Raw genomic sequence first — 13,468 nt, 5'->3', positions numbered from 1 at the left:
TAGCCTACCAAAATAGCCCCCTAGAGAAGAATAACATCTTGGCTTACATCAAGCCAGGTAAAAAGCCAAAGGCATCTTAAATGCTTGAGAAGTAAAACAAGTTTAAAATATAAGAAATGTAAGAAGTTATAGGTCATTTTGGGTGGGGTAGGGGGGTGAGGGGATAATAGTTACTGAGCTGAGTAGGGGTGCCCAGAGGCTGAATCATTCCTTCCCATTCTCTTCTGCTTTAAAACCATAGTTTCTTTAGATTGAAAATCTAGGGGTTGAAGTAGAATTTTCAGGAGTTCTTGGGAAATGGCAGGTGAACAAGTTCGTATCCTCAGGTAGCAAGCATTCTGTTATAAAATACATTGGTGAAAATACTTCTGAATTCCTGATGCATTTAAAACTCGGGCAGTCTTACACATTTTCTAAAGAAATGTTTAAGTTCAAGCTGCAGCTGACTGTCACCTGTTCACTTCCCCACGAAGCAATGCCCAGTTCTCCCAGCAGCACATTGTCCATCAGGTATTTATTCAGTGTGTCCCTGAGCACGGTTCTTGTGGACAGGGGGGCAAGCAGGAGTAACCCAGGTGTTACACCCATTAGGATTTTGTTGGTTACAATGCATGGAAAACTTGATCCAAACTGGTTAAAGAAAAAAGAATTTATTGGTTGATATTACTGGAAAGTCCAAAGGCAGGGCCAGCCCAGGTCTGGTTTGCTGCAGGGGCCCATGATACGTCACCTTTGGGCCTCCCTGTCATGCTTCATGACAACCAGTGTGGTGACATTGCCTGTGTCGGCATCTCTTCCTTCTCAGCCCCAGCGCTCAGGCTTGCTTTGCTTGAGTCGCCCTTGGGCAGGCTCTCATTCCTGAACCGATTACTGGGGTCTGGAGGAAGGATGTGCTTCCTCCAGACGGCTGGAACACATCAGGGGCCATCCTTGGAGCTGAGGTGGTAGCTAGCTCCACCTAAACCACAGGAAGCCTGTTCAGTTGCCAACTAAATTCTGCTTTCTGTTGCCTCATGGAGCTCACAGCCTCGTTGAGGAGGCAGACAATCTACAAGCTGATACGAGATAGGAAGTAAAGAGCTGTGAGACGGTCGGGGAGATGTAGTCCGTATTGGGAAGTAGGAAGTGACATTTGAGTTGAGATCCAAATGGAAGAGCAGGAGTTAATCAAGAAAAGAGTTGAGGAAGAGATGAGCAATTTGTGCTTTTTGAGGGGGTGTTTATCATTTTATTTTCTCTTTGGAGAGATCATGTGTCATGCACAAAAATTGAACAATCTTGTGATACTTGAAAGAGGCTGCAGTTCCTAAGGCTGGCTGCAGGGGGCCACAAGCTCGGCATTGGGGGAGCCCCATGCATTGGCCCAGTAGTGCCTGGAGCAGTATCCCTTGCTGCGTGCGGTCTGAGGCCAGCAGGGCTGGGACTTGGACAGTGACTGTTAACCAACTAGTATGAAAATAGATAAACATGTAAATAATTGGCTGCAGAGATATGTTCCTGCTGGATTCCATGAGTGGACCTTGTTCTAGGCCACTTCCCACTGTTTATCAACCATCAATCCTTCCCTATGTGATATTCAATAAGTGTTGGCTAAACATAGAGGGGACCATATTTATGGGGGAATAATCTACCCTTATGCCTGATTGATACTGAGAAGATTTCTCCCCAGAGCAAATTAGCAAATGCTTCTCTGGATTCTTAGAGCATCGTAGGCATTGGCTTCAACTAAAGGCTTCTGGATGTTGCATTAACAACTGCCCAAGGTTGGTGAGGTGAGGGGAGCTCTGCCTAAAGTTACATGTTGAATCCATTGTCGTTTTGGAAGCTCGTGCGGAAAAATAAACTCAAAGTCGTGTTTTGTTTGAGCCATCCAATACTTGTCAAATTAATGGCCACATTAAAACTCATGAGACTAAGTATTAACATCTTGATTCTTGTTTTTTGAAGGGGTAGGAAATTTGGGCCAGCATTCCGGCGTGGCAGCAATTGTCTGGAACCGGTAGAGGCTGCCTCTTTCGATGGCGGGCTCTCATTTGCCTTTCTTCCACCCTGCCGTGTCTTTCATATTCGTTACATACCTGGCCCTTGGGTACTGGGTCTGCAAATGGCAACATTTGAGGTTGCTATTAGAAAACCACCCCAGGGTAAGAAGAGTACGACATCTGGTCATCCTTGGCACCAGCCTTCCTGCCTCCTCCGGCATGACCACCCCTGCAGCAGGAGTGCAGACTGCACAGCTGTGCGAAGGCCTCCGGAGACAGCCAGAGCAGCTCCAGACCGGCTGGTGTTAGTCTGCTAGCTTTGTGCAGCCTCCAGCATTCAGTAATCGTTTCTAATTACACCTCTATTTTTCCTTTTAGCAAGGGGAAATAACCAGTACTTGCAAATGTATGGGAACGCTGTGCACGAGAGAGGCAGAGGCTGCACGTCCAGGAGAGGTGCGGAGACAGAAATGGGGATTGAGGTGTACGAGACATCCTGAGCTAGGGGTGAGGTAATGCCCCGTGGGGGCTTCAAAGGGCCATTGCAGGATTATAAGAACATGTTTAATAAATAGGAATATGTCCTTCCCTACAGATAGGTCAAAAGAGGTCCTTTCCGATAATCTCTCATTAAGGGCACAGCCTCTAATTTAAGTTCTTTTGGTATTAAAGAAGGGTTTCTCTTGAGCCTGTGGCTAAAATTGCCTTTAGTTCAAAACAATCCACATATCACAGAGGCACATTTTGGGATGACTAGTTCTGAACCCTCTGAAAACTCCCTAGAAGTTTCACATTCCAGAAGTTGGGGTGATAGACTGTTCTCATCTCTCTCATTAAGCCAGCGTCAGTTTAGGCAAAAGTTCAGTTAAAGCTGAGTCTCCTTCCAGAAGGCGGTGATGCTGGTGGGCTCCCAAGTTGAAGGCGGTGGTGTGAGCAATCAGACATTTAGTAGGAGGCCTTTCTGTGCCAGTCAAGGTGGCCGAGGGGGCAGAATCCATCTCAACTCGCCCCCCCTGCCCCTCCCAGAGCTCCCCTTGGGGGCTTCAACCTGCCCTGGCCTGGCTGGTCCCATTTCACAGAAGAGGAAACTGACCGCATCAGCTCCGCCTCTTGTCATTTCCCTTTAGTCTACAATTTCCTCCTCCAAGTTCTGCTCCCCACAGCATGGAACCCAGAACTAACCCCTTCCAGCCTGGATGAGTAACGTTATCAGCTTCCTTTTAGTCTCTGAAGCGTATCTCCTGTTTAGTTCTGAAGTCCAGCCTTACAGAGATTTCATGTAAAGCCACCACCCACGAGTCACTTTTCCGGAGTCACTTTTCCGTCCGTCCAAGCCAGTAACATTTACTTAATTAGCCAAATGAGGAACAGGATTGACAAGATCATTATCCTCAAGGGGCTTGGAGCCTAGTGGGGAAATGGGGACGTGCAGTGTCATGCTGTGGGATAAATGCTCACTGGGAAGATCCCAGATAAATTGCAGGATGCCTATTAAAATGGATGGTTTCCTTGTGAAACCTGGCAGCCCCACCATCTGGGGAGGGGTCAGGTGCAAGGGAACACCCACGAGGAGGACCTGGGAGGCTTCCGAAAAGAGTGCCATCAATGTGGGAGTCACAAGAGGGCGGAAGACAGGGGAGCGTTCTGTGAAGAATACGCTGTCGGGTACCTATGAAGGCCTGGACTCCAGCAGCCCCAGGAGATCCAAGGGCGTGAAGTTCAGGTTGGGGCGTGGAGGGTGGAGAAGTGTGTCAGGAGAGGGAAGCCTGGAAAGGCACTGTTGGCCTGCCAGGGAATCTGCCCTTGATCGTAAGCTGAATGGGGAGCCATCGTGGGACTTTAAGCAGCCGAGTGATCTAAGAGCTGCATATGAGAAAATTCCTGGCTCCAGTGTAGTGGCTGATGAGAGGGGGTGTCTGGGGACAGGAGAAGGAGTGGTGCCTGCCACAGTAGTAACAGTCTGGTGGTGGCTCTGAGGAAGAGAAATGGATGAGCTACTTAGAGGGTGGGTGATTAGATGTGGGTGATGAGGGGAGGAGAAAGGTCGGGTATGACTTATGTAGTGAGTGGAAGATGGGACACGAGATGCAGGGAGAAATGGGTATCATGCTGTCATTTGCTTGTTTGCCCCAGATGCACTCCCTGCCTTTGCATTGCCTTGCTCGGTGTCGCAGGACAGACTTGGTAAACCCTATCTCCCATCTCCTCTTGCCAACTCTCCCAGGTAGGGTCAGCCAATGGAAAGCCCCAGGAGGAGGTTGGAGGGCAGCAGGAAGGGTGAAGCCCGGGTGTTTCTCCCGACCCTGCTGCTCTGTTCAGGCATCCTGCCCCTGCCCCACCAGGCAGCCGCGCCTATGCATTTCCAGCTCCTGCCTGGCAGCCCTGGCTCTGGCTGTGGCAACACCACCCCCTTCCTTGCCCCTCCAGCCATGGGGTGGCTGTGGCTCCTGCTCATGCTCCTGCTGTGACGCTCTGGGCTGTGCCACCATCCTATCTGGCCTTTCTGATTTTCCATCATCACATGAACTTTGCTATACCGAACTGCCTGTCATGGCCTGTTTTTCTGAGCGGACACGGAGTAATACGGACTTGTCAAGTTTGAGGTGCCTGTATGAGACATTTAAATGGAGATGTTTAACAGGGAGTCACATCTATAGGTCTAAAGCTGCAGACAGTGGGCTTGGATGGAGACAGATTAGGTCGTGATTGAAGCTCTGGGAGGCAGCATAGAGGAGGAAGAGTGAAGAGCCTAAGCAGAGCCCCAAGAAACACCACGAAGAAAGAGCAGCTCAGAAAGAGACTGAGAGGCTGTGGCGTGAGAGAGAGCTCTCAGGAGGGTTGGGCAGCACAGAAATTATTGCTGAGGCATTGTAAAGCAGGCTCTGTCGGGAGTGGCTCGCACAGGGCAGCTTAATTGTTCTATGTGCCAAATAGACATCGAGAGATTTCAGAAGCATAGTTATTTGAAATCCACCTGCAAAAAAGTAAAAATAAAAATAAAAAGAGGCATTGTCACATAGATAAGCACTGAGAAGTATTCCTTTGGGCTTGTCAACAAAGAAATCGTTGGGGGCTTCACGGGGAGCAGCTTCCTGGGTGGTAGGGCATTGTGGGCTAACGTGTGGATGGGAGGGGGACCTTGGGGGCAGGTCAAGGAATCTCATGGTGGAGTGAAATATGAGAGGGGTGGCAGAAGGACGCTGGGAGTGGAATGGAGAAGTGCATTTCCCTGGGGGAGAGAGCCTTGGGGCTACTTACCCGTGGGTGGGAGGGTTCTACAGAGAAGGAGAGTGTGAAGATGGAGGAGGAGAGGACGGCCTCCTGAGTTCAAGGAGGACTGACTCATGTCTTCATCTGGCCCCACCGACTGGACGTTCCCTTGCTCTTCTTTGCACACGGACTGTGGAGGATGCCCTTGACTCCTTGCGTCAGCCGCCCTTGATTCACTTGGCATCCGCCTCCTGTCTCTGAGTACCTCTGGGTCACACATTAAGTGAAGTAACCTTGAATGAGACAAATCTATCACCAATAACGGTTAACTTTCTTGAGAAATCTGCTAGGCATGGACCATGTTGGAGACTGTTTCTTAAAAAGCCAAAGTACCCTAGTTTTCCTCTAGCACTGGGGGAGATTGCTGTTTCTTTGGGAACCCAGCAAAGGGGTTGACTTGCACTTAGGAACAATGTTCCTTGAAAAACGCAAAAGGTGAGCTACTTGGCTCTGAGAGGCCCCTGAGGCCTGAGTCTCCCTGAGAGAGGGCAGACTCACACCTCACACCACCCTCTGAGTCTAGGCTCTGAGCTCTGAGTGGGACGGTAAGTAAAATCACTGACAGGGTTCAAGTAATGTATTGCTCTTTTTTTTTGATTCATACCAGACTTAATGGAAATTTGTATAAAATTTATAAGTTAAATATCTGTATGGTGGGGCTAGACTATCCTTTTTCTCCATCTGCCCCCTTAAGCTCTTGAGAATTGAACTTCGGGCCATCATTCCACCCAGTTGGTCCATGGAGTGTTTCCCCCTTCATTCTTGTCTGGTCGCTGTCGACACCTTGCTCTCTTCCCCACTTCCGGTGGTCTCACTTCTCTCCAAGTAGCCATTAGATCCAGGGAGGTTGGTTCCATTTGAGCAAGTAACTGTCAATTTGTGAAAATAACCCTGAGGTATTTACTACCAGAGGGGGTTCCAAGAGACCTGGAGAAATAGCAGGTCTGCAGTGCCCCAGAAGTTCAGAAACACGTGCGCTCGGGTCCATACGTGACTGTACACCCAGCCTTGCTTTGCTTTGTTTTCCCTGTTGACTCCGCCCTGGTTTCTGCTCTCCTTGTCCCTTTGGGGGGGTCAGTGCCAACCCAGGGGTAGCCTCCTGGGTTGCGTAGGAGAAAACTCCCTCTTATAATGCTTCTACTTTCAAGACCCAGTTACCCTTCCTGTCCCCTGCTTGGGTTGCCCTGGCCCTTATTATGACGTGGAGAATGGTTGCCCACCCTAGACTCTTCTATGGCATCTTTCCTTGTTGGTAATGTTGGGGGTGGGTCACCAAGAGGATGTGACGACTGGTTGACCCTTGAGTTGGATCCTGGCAATCAGAAGCTTCTCACATTTTCCCTGTCCTTGGACTGTACACTCTGCCCACCATTTCCACAGTGGGAACCATTTCCGAGAACGTAGCCTTGAGAGAGCCATGTGTTGTTGGGACCATCAGGACAGTATACATAACTGAACCCTGTTAAGGCCTTTAAAATACCGGTGGGTGGTGTGGAGATCTACTCATTTGGGGGCTCAAGACAAGTCTTGTAAGTTCCGTTGTTTGGCAAAACTGCCACCTACCAACCTGGAGTGGCCTGGCCAGGCCTCTTTTTTTGTCCTCCCACCCGCCCTGTCCCTTATGTACGCCCCCTTCCCTGCCACCTGTACTGGGCCAGTTTTCGAACCAACAATCATTTTTTAAATCAATCATATGACCTTTATTATTTAAAAATTATACAAAGTAAAATTTACCAACTGCTACCACTACCAAAAGGCAATGAACGGTACTCTTGTTTGCTGTGAAGTTTTGAATTACCTAACTCTGCCACTAGGGGGTAGCATCACCCATTACATTCTCTCTTTTTTTAAAAGTATATTTTGTTGATTATGCTATTAGAGTTGTCCCATTTTTCCTCCCCTTTATCCCCCTCTGCCCTACACCACCCTCTCCCTCCCACATTCCCCCCTTAGTTCATGTCCATGGGTCATACATATAAATTCCTTGGCTTCTCCATTTCCTACACTATTTTTAACCTCCCTCCGTCTATTTTGTGCCCACCAATCATGCTTCTTATTCCCTGTACCTTTTTCCCCCATTCTTCCTCCTCCCCCTCCCTGCTGATAACCCTCCATGTGATCTCCATTGCTGTGATTTTGTTCCTGTTCTAGTTGTTTTTTAGTTTGTTTTTATTTTTGTTTTTTAGGTTCAGTTGTTGATAGTTGTGAGTTTTATTGTCATTTTACTGCTCATAGTTTTGATGTTCTCCTTTCTCTTAGATAAGTCCCTTGAACATTTCATATAATAAGGGCTTGGTGATGATGAACTCCTTTAGCTTGACCTTATCTGAGAAGCACTTTATCTGCCCTTCCATTTGGAATGATAGCTTTGCTGGATACAGTAATCTTGGATGTAGGTCCTTGCCTTTCATGACTTTGAATACTTCTTTCCAGCCCCTTCTTGCCTGCAAGGTTTCTTTTAAGAAATCAGCTAATAGTATTATGGGAACTCCTTTGTAGGTAACTGTCTCCTTTTCTCTTGCTGCTTTTAAGATTCTTTCTTTATCTTTAATCTTGGGTAATTTAATTATGATGTGTCTTGGTGTATTTCTCCTTGGGTCCAACTTCTTTGGGATTGTCTGAGCTTTGTGGACTTGAATGTCTATTTCCTTCATCAGATTGGGGAAATTTTCCTTCATTATTTTTTCAAATAAATTTCAATTTCTTGTTCTTCCTCTTCTCCTTCTGGCACCCCTATGATTTGAATGTTGGAATGTTTAAAGTTATCCCAGCCCTGGATGGTGTGGCTCAGTGGATTGAGTGCCAGCCTGTGAACCAAAGGGTTGCAGGTTCCATTACCTGTCAGGGCACACACCTGGGTTGTGGGCCAGTTCCCCACTAGGGGGTGCTTGAGGCAACCACACATTGATGTTTCTCTCCCTCTCTTTTACCCTCCATTCCCCTCTCTAAAACTAAATAAATACAATCTTAAAAAAAAAAAAAAAAGTTGATCCATAGGTTCCTAAGCCTCTTCTCATTTTTTTTTTTGAATTCTTGTTTCCTCATTCTTTTCTAGTTGAATATTTACCTCTTCCTTTTGTTCCAAATCGTTTGAGTCCTGGTTTCCTTCCCTTCACTGTTGGTTCCCTGTATACTTTCCTTTATTTCACTTTGTATAGCCTTCATTTCTTCCTTTATTTTGCTACCATACTCAGTCATTTTTGTGACTATCCTGATTATCATTGTTTTGACCTCTGCATCTGATAGGTTGGCTGTCTCCTCACTTAGTTCTTTTTCTGGTGTTTTGATCTGTTCTTTCATTTGGGCCATATTTCTTTGTCTCGACATACCTGTTATGTTGTAAGGGGCGGAGCCTTAGGCAGTGTCAGGGAGGGGCAACCCCCTTAATTGCGATATGATGCTGTATGTGGGGGGGGGGTTCAGAGAGGGAACAATTCGGCTTGCTTGGCTCTCATCCTGCTTCCACTTCCCTTGCTACCCACAAGCAGATTGTGCCCTTTCAGGTGTTGGTTCCTGGGTCATTGGGCTTGTGTATGTTCTAAGACCCTGTGGGCCCCTCCAACAGACTCTCCCATGAGGCTGGTATTCTCCTGCTATTGCAACCCCCGCAGGTTTTTATAGCCAGAGGTTTTGAGGCTTTATTTCTCCATGTTGGAACCCTGAGTTGCACGGTCTATCGTGCTCCCCGTTATCCCTCCCAGTTTATCTGCTCATGAACGTGAGATATCCTGGTCTGCCAGCCATGGTGTTGCCCACCCGTTCTGCCAGCCACTGGCTTGTGGTGCAACCTCTCCACCCCAGCTTCTCGTTTCCGCCCCTCCTACCGGTCTGGATGAATGTTTCTTCTTTAACTCCTTGGTTATTGGACTTCCATACAGTTTGATTTTCTGGCAGCTCTGGTTGTTCTTTGCTTTTAAATGGGTTATTATCTTTCTTTTGGTTGTGCGAGGAGGTGAAGCATATCTACCTACCCCTCCATCTTGGCTGGAAGCCCCAACAGATAATCTTAATGCTTTGTTTTCTTCCAAGGGTGTACAGATCAAATAATGCTTTTGTGATCAAATTAGACAAAGAACCAAACATACACGTGTACTTTCTATGATGTCCTTAAGATAATAGTTGGTGTTAAATTGTTGGTATTTTCTTGCTCTTTGGGCTGTTTTTTCATCTATGTTTATTTTTGCTCAGATGACTACTAATTTATAAAAATGTGAATTTGGATAGACTACTATGTTTTACTCTCGATTTCAGTTTGTATCCTTTCTTTTCCAATGACCACTGGAGTGCTATTTTTAATATATTCACACAGGGTTTCACAACAACAAAAATGCTTTTGAAAAATAATATCGTACATTTGCAGAGCAGTCTACACAGCATATGCATACGCTCTTCATTCTTTCTCAAAGCCCAACTTCTTGCAGCTGCACTTGCTCTCACACTTGTGGGGTCAGCTAGGGGCTGGCTGTCAGCGGGGCAGGGGACTGACTGAACCACAGGTCTTTCATCTCCCAGCAGGTAGCTAGTAGGGCTTGTGCTCGTGGTGACAGCAGGACTCCAACAAGAATTGCAGGGCATCTCAAGGCCTCGCTCCAAACTGATGCACCATTGTTTTTGCTGCATTCTATTGGCCAAGGCATGTCCCAACGTGAACTGAGATTCAAGGCTGGGGAAACTGACTCTACCTCTTGGTAGGAGGAGCTATATAGTCACTTTGCAAAAGGTGAGGTGACAAGGAGACTCTCTGGAGGCATGTTTGCAATTTTGGAAGATAGCTGCTGCCTTCCTCAAGGAGGTGGTCACAAAACCGTCCTTTTTCAAACATCCCCGGCCCCTATAATTCCCCATGTCTGGTCTGGTGGTCCCTAAAAATTCACAATCAATTTTGGTGAGGGGGCAAGTTGTGACAAGTGTTGTCTCTAAATAAGTGGCTCTTAGTGACGACATTACATTGTCCCTCATACGTTATTTATAAGATTTTCCTGTGTGTATGCACCATTATATTTCTGTGTACATTCTGAGATATAAATTGCAGGTCTTTTTTTCTTCTGCACTCTCTAGAGAGGTTATAGAGGCAGTAAAAGTGTCCAAATTTGTGAGAAATTGGAATAATCAAGAGTTACCTATATGGAATGCTACTAACGATAGCAATTCACGCTAGAGTACCTTTCATCTGAGACACTCGGTCTGTTAACAGATTAAAAGTAGTAAAAGACACCGATCTAGAGAATTTTCATTTTCTTGTGCCTTGAAAACTCAGATTTTCATTGGTTTGAATGGGCCTCAAATACATTTTTTATTACTAGGGGCATTGAAATCTCTAGCAGTCTTCTTAATAAAGCAAGGTGAGTTAGAAGGGATCGTCTGATGAAGGGTAAATGTACCATACTCTATTTTAAGGAAAATACAATATAAAAGTCTTGCCATGGAAGAAAATCTTTATATGATCTTTTAAGAAAACCTCAAGAAAAATAAAGACATGACACTATATTAAATTTCAAGCCGGTGACTTATAGGCAAAGAAAAACAAAGATAGTCTGATTAAGGCTGTTGCATTGTTCTGCCTTTTTTTTTTACACACCTCACCAATTTCTGGGGCCTTTTTAGATCATAAGCCTTTAGGGCACGGAGCACAGCTCCATCTCAGTGTAGTACCGAGCAAATGCACCGAGAGGTTCTCAATAAACAGGCATTAAGTTCTAAGTCCAGAAGGGCCTTGAGAAGCCCTCTCTTTACTTCCTGGTAGTACTGTTTTAACCAGATTTTTTTTTTTTCTTTAAATCGTAAAAGTGAGAGGCTCCCCCATCAGAACTCACTTCTCCACCTTGCCCTGTGCTGTGCTGCGGCAATCTGTAGAGCAGACCCTGGCCCGCCCTCCTGACCCATGGGTTGAGTTGCTGTGCTGAGCCCCTGTGCCATGTTGTCAGCCCCCAAAGCCCAAACTGCCCTCACTCTGCCACTCTGCTTCCTGGCTTTCTTGACAGGGCTCTGAACTCAAATTTGTCTTGACCATGTTTTTTTACAGAAGCTCTGGTGCTTGATCACCCTGACCCTCAGTTTCCTGCGCAGGTTCTAGGGAGGATTAAATGAGTTCGTGTAATAGCCAAGTGACTGAGGCTGAGTGGGTATAGAATGAGTCTTGGCTTCCTTTTCATTAATTGCAGAGAACAGGTCCCAAAGGATGGCATACCAGAGCTCCAGCTTGGTGTTTCTCAAAATGTAATATGCATATGCATCCCCTGCCGATATTGTTAAAATGCAGCTTCTGATTCATGCTTCTGGGGCGGGGCCTGGATTTTGTATTTCTAACGAGCTCTCAGATGGTAATAGTGCTGCTAGACTGTGGGCCACACTTGAAATAGCAAGGCTCTACCTTCTGCCTTTCTCTGGGGAGAAACACCTGAGATGTAAGTACTATCCTACTTCCCTCTCAGGCCTGCACCACCAGGTCACAGTGAGCAAAAGAGAGCTGTAGGCTGAGAGTCAGTTCCAGGCTCCTGGAATTGAGGACAGTCGTCTGGTTTTAATTATGCTCTCCTACCCTCTAGATGTGTGATCTTGGGTAAATTACTTAACCTCTCTGTGACGGTTTCCCCACCAGCCATGTGGGAATGACCAGTGCACCCCCCTCAGGGGACTGTTGTGGGGATTAAATGAGATAATAGATGCATGCCCACAGCCCGTACTGGAGTTTAGTGAAGAGTGTGCCTTATCTTCGCTCTTATTTCTGTTAGGAGACAGGTATTGTTAGAAGATAAGGTATCAATAGGGGATCAATATAAAAGTATATAGTTTCTAAGACAAAAGCTGCTACAAAAATGTCAGCTTCCTTCCCTCCCGCAGCTTAGCTGCTCAGGAAATACATGGGTAGAGTGCACAACTCCATGCTAGGGGGCCAGTCGCCTCCTGCAAACAGGGTCAGAGGACTGCTGTGCGGACCAGTGTGTCAGCCCCTTCTCTGTGGGCGGATTCACCTTTTACTGCAAGAGGAGAGATGGAGCACACACCAGAACAAAGCTATGCTTACTTGGAAACTTCACAACTTTTTAAATTGGAAAAACTCCCGACCAGGAGAGAAAGGAGCCAGTCAGGATGGGCTTTAATTGGCTATTAATGTGCTTACCAGGTGGTGGAAATCGCTGGGCCTTTGGCTTCAGACCGTGCTGGGCACCCACTGCAGGCATTAATAGCTCATTAACGCACACCCTGTCACTGCTTTATTTCCTAATTAATACCACTAGCTTTAGGGATAGGGGGACACAGCTATAAAATTGTTTTATCTATTGCTTCAGCAATGAGGAAGGGAAAAAGTTATTAGCACCTTGTGCCTGCCACATTCACGGCTGGGCTAGAAAATCAGAAAGATCAGCATGGCTCTTATTTTTGTAATCTTCACCTGTGTCGGGGGCGGGGGAGGTGAAGGTCAGTTCAAACCCAACACCAAGCTGAGATCAGGAAGCTTGAATTTCGATGGTGTAGTCAGCCCTCTGGTTTCTTCGAGTATCCCAGAGTATGGGAATTAGGAAGAAATGACCAAGTATAGGGCAGATTAGCCTCACTCTTCTGTGAGGCTTGAGGAGAGGGGCAGGCGAGAAAGAGGACAGAAGACGCGGCAGGCGGGCAGGTTGTGCGCCATACGACCTTATAGACATAGAAGGTTTGCATACATACGTTATTGTGACGACATCTGACAAATGGAAATACATGGTTTGAGGAAGTATCTTTTTCTGTTTCCCTTACAGGATAGAGAAACGCTTCTCAATGGAGATGATTTTATCTTCTAGGATATGCTTGGGAATCTCTGGAGACAGCTTTGGTGGTCACAAGTGGGTGGGCCAGCTACGGGCATCTGGTGCATACAGGCCAGGGATGCTGCTAACCAGTCCTACAGTGCACATGGGAACCCCTACCACAAGGAAGTACTTAGCTCAAAATGTTACAAAAACTCAGGTTGCGAAACCCTGGTCTAGAGAGAAAGGAGAGCCTCCCTGGCTCTCCATCTGGCCTCGGTTCCCTGCTGGTGCTGGACAAACGGCTGCTGGAGAGGGATGAGCCATTTCTGACTCTGCATCCAGAATGCCCTGCCAGTCCAGAGTGTGCTGTGTGCCCACAGGGGCCTCATGTGCAGAGGAACACAAAACTACCTGATGGCACTGCTGTGTCCCCAGCAGGGCTGTGGGCCTAGGTGGCAGCCATCATGAGAAAACCTTCCTGTCTGG

The sequence above is a fragment of the Desmodus rotundus genome, chromosome 1 (assembly GCF_022682495.2).
Source record: "Desmodus rotundus isolate HL8 chromosome 1, HLdesRot8A.1, whole genome shotgun sequence".
Taxonomy (NCBI): domain Eukaryota; kingdom Metazoa; phylum Chordata; class Mammalia; order Chiroptera; family Phyllostomidae; genus Desmodus; species Desmodus rotundus.
The sequence above is the reverse complement of the archived record's forward strand: the minus strand, read 5'-3'. Positions refer to the sequence as shown.